The 8,759-nt window shown below is 51.2% G+C and overlaps 1 protein-coding gene across 1 annotated transcript in view; it reads right to left on the bottom strand.

Moving 5' to 3' along the window:
- Positions 1-533, bottom strand: part of Ttc39a (tetratricopeptide repeat domain 39A) — a 43,459-nt gene extending 42,926 nt beyond the window's left edge. Inside the window, exon 1 of the mRNA XM_026782081.1 lies at positions 452-533. The gene's annotated coding sequence lies outside the window, so the exon portion shown is untranslated. The remainder of the gene's footprint in view (positions 1-451) is intronic.
- Between the last annotated feature and the right edge of the window lie 8,226 nt (positions 534-8,759).

Raw genomic sequence — 8,759 nt, 5'->3', positions numbered from 1 at the left:
GGGGCCGGGCCGGTCTCGGGCTGCCCACCGGCGCTGTGGGGCCATGGCCGCGCCCTGGCTGCGCAGCGCCCGCCCTCTCCACCCTCCCATCCCTCCAACCCCAGGTGAGACTCTGGCGCTCAAGGTCGGCGCGGCCGGGGCTTCAGAGCTGTGGCGCAGACAACAAACTGCGGGCGCCTCCACCCGTGGGGCCGGGAACATTCTCCGCCTCTTCTCAGCCTCCCCTAGGCCACAGCTCCCGGTCCCCGCACGCCCCGCACCTGAGCTCTCGCGGTCCAGCCGCATTGCCCAGCTATCTGAGCAGAGAAAGTCTAGCTTCTGCAGTCAGGCGTGAACATTCATTCATTCTAACCACTTGTCCAACGGGAGGGGAGGGGATACGCGGGGGGCGGGGGGGGGCAGTGTTTTGCCAGAGACCAGAAGGCAGGAAATTCTGCGGGTTAGCGCTCACCTCTAGCAGGCAGCTTCACACTCGTCCTCTCAAACAATCCCTACAATTGCCATTGTCCAGATGTGGCAACTGGGCCAGTCGAGTCCATGTGACCTGTGTTGAGCCACTCCAATAAGTGGCAAGCAGGAACTGCAACTCAGCCCTCCTAACTCCAGAGCTCATACTCAGTCCCTTCTCCCTTCGGTCTCCTACCCTGTCACTCTTAGAGGGAAGGGTCAGTCCCCAGATGCCCACTATGCACCCAGACCTGGGGTGGCTTTGCAGACTCCGAGGAAGCCTACAAGATCTAGCAGAGAGTCCTGGCCCATTAAGAGTTAACGGGCCACCATCCCTGGGCCCCAGATGCTCTTAACTGTGACTCATCATAACACGTGGCTACCATTAGATTAGAGCTGTCCCTTTACAAAGGCAAGGGACAGGAGGACAATTCCAATTGCCTGGATTGGCCCTGAGCTCCAGGATGTCACAAGAGGAAGCAAGAGAGGACAGCCTTCAGATGCAGCCGGGTGGGAAGGACTTGGACCAGATCCCAGAGGAGACAGGCAGGTTCACATTAGGAGCAGGGAGAAGTGGGGGGGTGGGGGATTGCTGTTGACATCAAAATAGGCCGCCTGGGGCCAAGCGGTGGTGGTGCAGGCCTTTAATCCCAGCACTGGGGAGGCAGAGGCAGGCGGATCTCTGTGAGTTCAAGGCAAGCCTGGTCTACAAGAGCTAGTTCCAGGACAGGCTCCAAAGCTACAGAGAAACCCTGTCTTGAACAACAACAAAGATAGGCTGCCTGAAAAGGCTGTGAGTTTTGTTTTGAATTGTTTATTTTTATTTTATGTGTATTGGTGTTTTGCCTGCATGTGTATCTGTATGAAGGTCTTGGGAACTCCTGGAGCTGGAATTATCTACAGTTCCATGTGGGTGCTGGGAATTGAACCCTGGTCCTTGGAAGAGCAGCCAGTGCTCTTAGCTACTGAGTCATCCCTCCCCGACCCGACTGTGAGTTCTTATGCTGCCCTGTGTGAGCTGAGGCCAGAAGCTGCATTGTGAAAATCAGACAGATCTGGTAGCCTCACATAGGAGAAGCTGGCCATAATGACCTCTGTTGACAGCAACTGTTATATAAGGAATCCAGGTGAGGGTGTGTGTGTTTGTGTATGTACACATGTATGCACATGCGCACACGCATATGTGGAGTGAGGGTCTCTCTGGAGCAGATGGGAAACAGCTGAGCCTTGACAGGTGGGTTATTAGTGAAGTAGGGAGCGAGTGTGTTAGATGAGGGACCAGTGTAGACAAAGGCACGGGAGTGTGCAGGGGCACACTGAGGATAGCTGGAGTTTGTGGTTCCGGGGAGAGAGAGAGAGAGAGAGAGAGAGAGAGAGAGAGAGAGAGAGAGAGAGAGAAGAGACAAGTCCTGGATGAAGCCCTGCCACATCCCTGCAGTCCTGTCCCCAGGCCTGGGCATGTGCTGTTCCTTTTGCCCAGAACACACTCCATTCATCCGTGTAACCAGGGATGGAGCTAGGAGTTTATCATTGAGAGGTTGCTTTTCAAATAAAAAGACAGAATCTGTCTTGATGTCACCCATGTGTAATTCAATACTTGGGAGGTAGAGGTAGAGGCAGGAGGCTCAGGAATTCAAGGTCACCTCAGCTACTTCAGGGCTTCCAGGCCAGCGAGGTTATACAAGACAGAAACAAACACACACACACACACACACACACACACACACACACACACACACGAGGGGCTGGGTAGACACAACAGATGGAAGAGGTCAGGTGGATATAGGTCCTGATGCTTTCACTTCCATTAGTTCTGATTCTCTTTAGCCAGATTTTATTAAGAACGTGTATCACTTCAGATGCCAGCTCTCTAAGGAAGTCCTGGCTGGGTCCTGGGCCCCCATCTCTTACCTCCTTTGACCGGTCCTGTCCCCTCTGGGTGACACTGTCTATGTGAAGTAGGGGAGGAGCAGGAAGAAAGGTTTGTGTGTGTCTGACTGTCATGGACATCACTCAGGGTGGGGCCTGGTCAGATTGTCACTGTGTCTCTGTGTCCGTGAGTGCCTGGCCGTGAACACTGGGCCCAGGGAGGTAAGAGCTCCTTCTGAGATCAGCTTAGCAATGGCTAACTCATGGCAAAGGATTCTTACAAGCCACATGTGATGGAAGGGGCCTAGCGGGTGGTAGCGCCAGCGCCTGGGGATGGCTTCTGGGTTCTGCTCTTCTCCTCACTTTACAGGGGGAAGTGAGGTCAGCAAGAGAGTCAGAACTCTCCCCATCACCACCGTGGTCCTGAGGCTGCAGCCAGGCAACCAGACCTACCCTCAGCAGGATGCCCCCCAGGCATTCCTGACCCGAGTCCTGGCTTAGCTTCCACTCATCTCATCATCCCTGTGCAACTCAGATCACCTGCTCAGCCCCACCTTGAGCCAACAACTGAGCCTGAAAGACGTAAGAGAGCTTCCCAAGGCCCAGTCCCCTCCACACCTGACAGGACACCTGTTTCCTGATTTTTTTTTCTTTTTCTTTTTGGTTTTTCAAAACAGAGTTTTTGTGTAGTTCTGGCTGTCCTGGAACTCGCTCTGTAAACCAGACTGGCCTTGAACTAAGAGATCTGCCTGCTTCTGCCTCCCGAGTACTGGAATTGATTGAAAGTGTACACCAGCACTAACTTTTTTTTGTTTTTGTTTTTGTTTTTTTTTTTCGAGACAGGGTTTCTCTGTGGCTTTGGAGCCTGTCCTGGAACTAGCTCTGTAGACCAGGCTGGTCTCGAACTCACAGAGATCCGCCTGCCTCTGCCTCCCGAGTGCTGGGATTAAAGGCGTGCGCCACCACCGCCCGGCTGTCTAACTTTTTTGCAATGTAAAATGTGTGTGTTTGTGTGTTTCTGTGTGTGTGCTTCTGTGTGTCTCTGTGTGTCTGTGTGTGTTTGTGTATCTGTGTATGTGTCTCTTTGTGTCTGTGTGTGTGTATCTGTGTGTATGTGCCTGTGTGTGTGTCTCTGTGTGTGTGTGTGTCTGTGTGTGTGTATAGTGTTTGTGTATGTACACGTAGGCTCACACACTCGTGTGGCAGGCAGAGGATGACCTGCAGGAGTTGCTTCTCTCTTCCAGCACAGCTTCACAGGCTGTCACTCCCACATGGAGTTACATAACAGAATGTGAGGGTTGCAAGGATTTTGGCAACAATAAAAGGCTTCTGAACGCATTGCGACAAAAATTAATTCAAAATCAAATCTGTCGTGAATGCAAGGTGTTTCTGGCAGCATTAAGCCATGTCTCACCACGTGGCTTCACGGCAGCCCTGGCTCTGAGCACACACGCACACCTTGCTGTCATGCCATGCGGCACAGCGCTCCTGCAGTGCACGGAACGTTTTTCATTCTAGAAACATAATGGCTTCATCATGACACACAAGGGGACGCATGTTCCATGCGTGTGGGTGTGCCGGCGTGTGCACAGGTGGGGACTGGAGGATGCCGGGCATCCTTGTCTATCACTTGCTGTCTACTGCTTTGAGACAGGGTCTCTCTCTGAACCTCAGCTCCTGGGATCCACGCATCCCTCCCCCGCCCCCCAGCACTGGGGTTATAGGCACATGCAGCCTTGTCTGGCTTGTTATATGACTGTTAGGGGTTCAAATCAACTCCTCAAGCTTGGGCAGCAAGTACATGCAGGACTGCGCCATTTCTGTAGCTCCCCAGAAACTTCCAGTATCTCCCCTCCATCATTCCTCAGTATCAAGCTAATACATCTTTGGGTTAGGTTGTATTAGAATATATGGCTTCAAAAACTGTTGTTTGGTGCTGGTGCGGGGGAGACGACTCATGGCTGTAACCCTGGGACTTGTGTTGATAGGAGCGGCGGGCTGCGTTCCTGCCCAGCTCCCGCACGGCTAGCTTTATACCTGAAATAACAACACACAAATTGTATTCTTTTAAACACTGTCTGGCCCATTAGTTCCAGCTTCTTATTGGCTAACTCTCACATCTTGATTAACCCATTTCTAATAATGTGTGTAGCACCACGAGGTGGTGGCTTACCAGGAAGATTCTTAACCTGCTTCCGTCTCAGAGAGGAGAGGCATGGCGTCTACCTCACTGCCTTCTTCCCAGCATCCTGTTCTGTCTACTCCACCTACCTATGTTCTGACCTATCAGGCCAAGCAGTTTTCTTTTTAATTAACCAATGAAAGCAACAGATAGAAAGAAGACCCTTCTACATCAGACTTGGAAGGCAAAATAAGTGGAATGCCCAAGTTTGAAGCAGTTCTGACCTACACAGTGAGTTCTAGGCCAGACTAGGCTACAGGTAGGACCTTCTCTTAAAAACAAAACAAATAAAACAAAACAAAAAAATTAAACAAAAAAAAAAGCAGGTGTTGAGGCACACACCTTTAATCCCAGAACTTGGGAGGCAGAGGCAGGTGAATCTCCTTGAGTTCAAGGCCAGCCTGGTCTACAGAGCGAGGTTCAAGACAGATAGGGCCACACAGAGAAAACCTGTCTCAACCCCCCCCCCCAAAAAACAACAACAACAACAACAAATGTTGCTGGGCTGAAGAGATGGCTTGGTGGTCAAGACCTAGACTCAAGTCCCGGCACCTTCATGACAGTTCACAACTGTCTGTAACTCCAGTCTCGGGGGATCTGACACCCGCTCCTGGCCTCCACAGGTGCCAGGCACATATGTGCTGCACATATCTACATGCGTGCAAAACATTACACATAAAATAAATAGAAAACAAAACACACGAGCACATCCATCTTACTGCTGTGCAAATTCGCGTTCACCTTTAATAAATGGTGAAATTACATGTGTGCTAAGAACTGTTTTAAAATAAATGTCTTTATGATTTATTAACGGTTGATGTTTTATTTGCATGCCTATAGTATAGACCTACATACCTGGGGTCATGCAAAATTTTCTTGGGTAAGGAGGGGCTGGTGCAAGTGGATCCCAGTACAGAGAATGGGAGAAGGGAAGGGGCATCAGAGATGTGGGTCACGGGAATGCAGTCTGCATGTGTGACAAGAGGTGCCCTCACCACAGATAGCGCTTAAGCTAGAGAGTCAGCTGTGCCCCATCTCACAGAACCCCTCTCTTTTATCTGTAAACCTGAACAGTACCCCAAACACTCAGGCAGCCCATCATCCCCATCCCCCTCATCTGCCCCCTGGAGGCCTTGTCCTGGTATGAAGCACTCCCCCTCCCCGCATGAGACACGCATGGCACACGCATGGCATGCACAAGACGCACACATGACAAGCACATGACACACAGATGGCACACACACATGACATGCACATGGAACGCACATGGCATGCACTTGGCACGCACAGGCTTGTGGGACCAAGGCAGGACTGGGTCTTCCCGTATGCCAGAGGCAGGAGGAGGCAGCATCTGACGATGGGAACCTGGTTCACATGCCGCCATGGTAGATGAGGGAAAAGGGAGCCCACACCCTGCAGGGTGTCCGTGTCCTTCCAGCTGGCACAATGGGTCACTCAGGGCTGGGGTGGCGCACGCCTTTAATCCCAGCACTCGGGAGGCAGAGGCAGGCGGATCTCTGTGAGTTCGAGACCAGCCTGGTCTACAAGAGCTAGTTCCAGGACAGGCTCCAAAGCCACAGAGAAACCCTGTCTCGAAAAACCAAAAAAAAAAAAAAAAAAAAAGAAAAGTGCTTGCCATGCAAGCATCGGGCCTGAATTTGGTTCCCAGAACCAACTTAATTATTTTTAAATTTTGAAGTACGCAGGTGTCTTTGCTGGCTGTATGTCTGTGCATCATGTGTACATGTATGCCCACAGAGGCCAGGAGAAGGTGTCGAATCTCCTGGAGCTGGAGTTGTAGGTGCTCGTAAGCAGTCATGTGGGTGTGGGGACTTGAACTTGGTTCTCTGGAAGACCAGCCAATGCTCGTAACAGCTGAGCCATCTCCCTAGAAACACGGAACCCACTTAAAATATAAAAGCCAATCATCAAACCAACCTGAGCTCAATCGATCACCATGACGTACAGTGGAAAGGAAGAACCAGGTTCAGAAAGTTGTCCTCAGACCTCCAGAAGCGTGCGTGACACACATACACACATACAAGTATAATAATGATAATGACAGTAATAACAGCCAGGCCTGGTGGCATGCACTGGGGAGGCAAAGACAGGAAGAAGCTTCCTCAGGCTCGCCAGCTCACCAGCCTGGTCTACTTACGGAGCCCCAGGCCCCAGTGAAAGACAAGAAGGGCATCTCCTGAGGGTTGACACCTGAGGCTGACTTCTGGTCTCCACACACGTGCGTGTACACACCTGCACACACAAGTACACACGCACACACACACATGTGCACATGCGCAGTCCCCACTGTTTCCTGACTGTGGACGCCATGTGACCTGTAGCTTGAAGCTTCTGCTGTCTTGACTTCTCCGCTGGGACAGACTGCACCCTTAACCTGTGAGCCGGAGTAAACTTTATTCCTGGAGTTGCTACTGTCAGAGCGTGCTGTCTCAGCAACAGGGAAAGAAGTGGTTTTTACAGAATACGCCCAAGACAGACTCACATCTGCCACCAGAGAGGGCAGAGCACAGCATCACTCTTGAGGATGGTGTTCACCAGACACGGGATTGGCCTTGCGGGCTTCCCAACTTTCATGATGTGTGCGCGCGCATGCACACGCGCACACACGCGCGCACACACACACACACACACACACACCAAACAAAGCAAACGGCCCTGGGAGCCATTCCAGCAGGCATGATCTATACAAATACAGTCACTAAACACTCCCATAAAGTCCCTCATTACTCTCTTCCAAATTCATGAATTTTTTCATTAATTGTAGTTATATACATAAATTCCTAAGTGCATAAGTACAGCCTGTTCAGTCTGTATAATGTTACTCATATGTATCATTTTCAGGGCTGACCATCTGGTATTGGATAACTAATCGGTGTGCTCTTCCCTGGGGAAGGCTAGTTCTCCAGATCCCTGAGGACCCCTGGTTTTCTGTGTAGGGCTGAGGCCTCCTGGACTTCCCCCCATCCACATTAGCATGTCTACTGTCATTTCAGCTCCCCAGGGCTTCGTGGATGTCGGAGAACCTAGAACCACCATTTTACTAAACCAGCATAATCCCTAATTGTATTCGACATTTGTCCTCATCAAGGAAACCTCTCTTTGTAACAGACGGAGACCACCACAGAAAACCGCAAAGGATCAAGATGCAGAGCTGTGGAGCCCTGTCCCGGCGGATACATCCATGACACCTCTCATACCGAAGGCTCAGGGAACACCATGGAAGAGGGGACAGAAAGGCTCTAAGAGCCGGAGGATGGGGCGTTTTCCCTGAGATTGTTTTTCCTAGGCGTGCCAGAAACTACACCCACATGATCGCCTAAACGTGAGCTGAACAAGGACATCTCCTCCATTTGACAGATGAGGTGATGTCACCCCGCTGCAGCCCCAGCACTCGGAGGGCCCTGGCAGGATTGCGGAGAGTTCAGGGGCTTCCTGGGAGAGCCTCACAATGAGACCCTGTCTTGAAAGCAAAATGAAAACTCGGGGCAACCAAACAAACAAGCAAAGGAGGTCTAACACCCTCTCCAAAGTCATACTTGCTATCTCGAAGTTAGGATTCCCAGAAGCCTGTGCGGTCTCTGGGTACGCTGCTTTCCGGCACTGTCTGAGGGCTTGGTAGCCAGGGAGCTACAGAAAGAATTAGATGAGCATTAGGAGACAGAGGAGCTGGCCACTGAAAGTGAGGTGACGAGTATCTTTCAGGGGTACTGGCAGATCTCAAGCTGTGACCCCAAAAACCTATTTCTCGTGGTAGCACACACCTTTAATTGCAGCACTCAGGAGGCAGAGGCAGGCGGATCTCTGTGAATTTGAGGCCAGCCTGGTCTACAAAGCTAGTTCCAGAACAGCCAAAGATACATAAAGAAACCCAGTCTCGAGAAACCAAGGGGAAAAAAAAGCTCCTCACTGTTCCGTGTTTTTGTCCTCCTGCCCTCAGAAGGCTGGACAAAGGTTCCTCAGAAAGGTTTTCATGACGTCACCAGGGACTGAGGTGCACACGGAGCATGTCTCCTCTCAGTCTCTTATCCGAGCATCGTGGGAGGTCGAAATCCCAGAAGGGAAATAGTCAACACTATAGAAACTTGGGGACTTAAATCACAAGCCTGGGAGTCACCTCGATTTGAAGAATCTGAAAAAAACGAGTAAAACCTCAGCAGTGGCCTCCCCACCATCCCTAGCTCTGCCCAAGGATGAGATTAAACCTTTGCAGCCCAGGCCCTGAGGGCTCTGCTGATGCCAA

Source organism: Microtus ochrogaster, chromosome 10, assembly GCF_000317375.1.
Source record: "Microtus ochrogaster isolate Prairie Vole_2 chromosome 10, MicOch1.0, whole genome shotgun sequence".
NCBI classification, from domain to species: Eukaryota; Metazoa; Chordata; class Mammalia; order Rodentia; family Cricetidae; genus Microtus; species Microtus ochrogaster.
The sequence above is the reverse complement of the archived record's forward strand: the minus strand, read 5'-3'. Positions and strand labels throughout refer to the sequence as shown.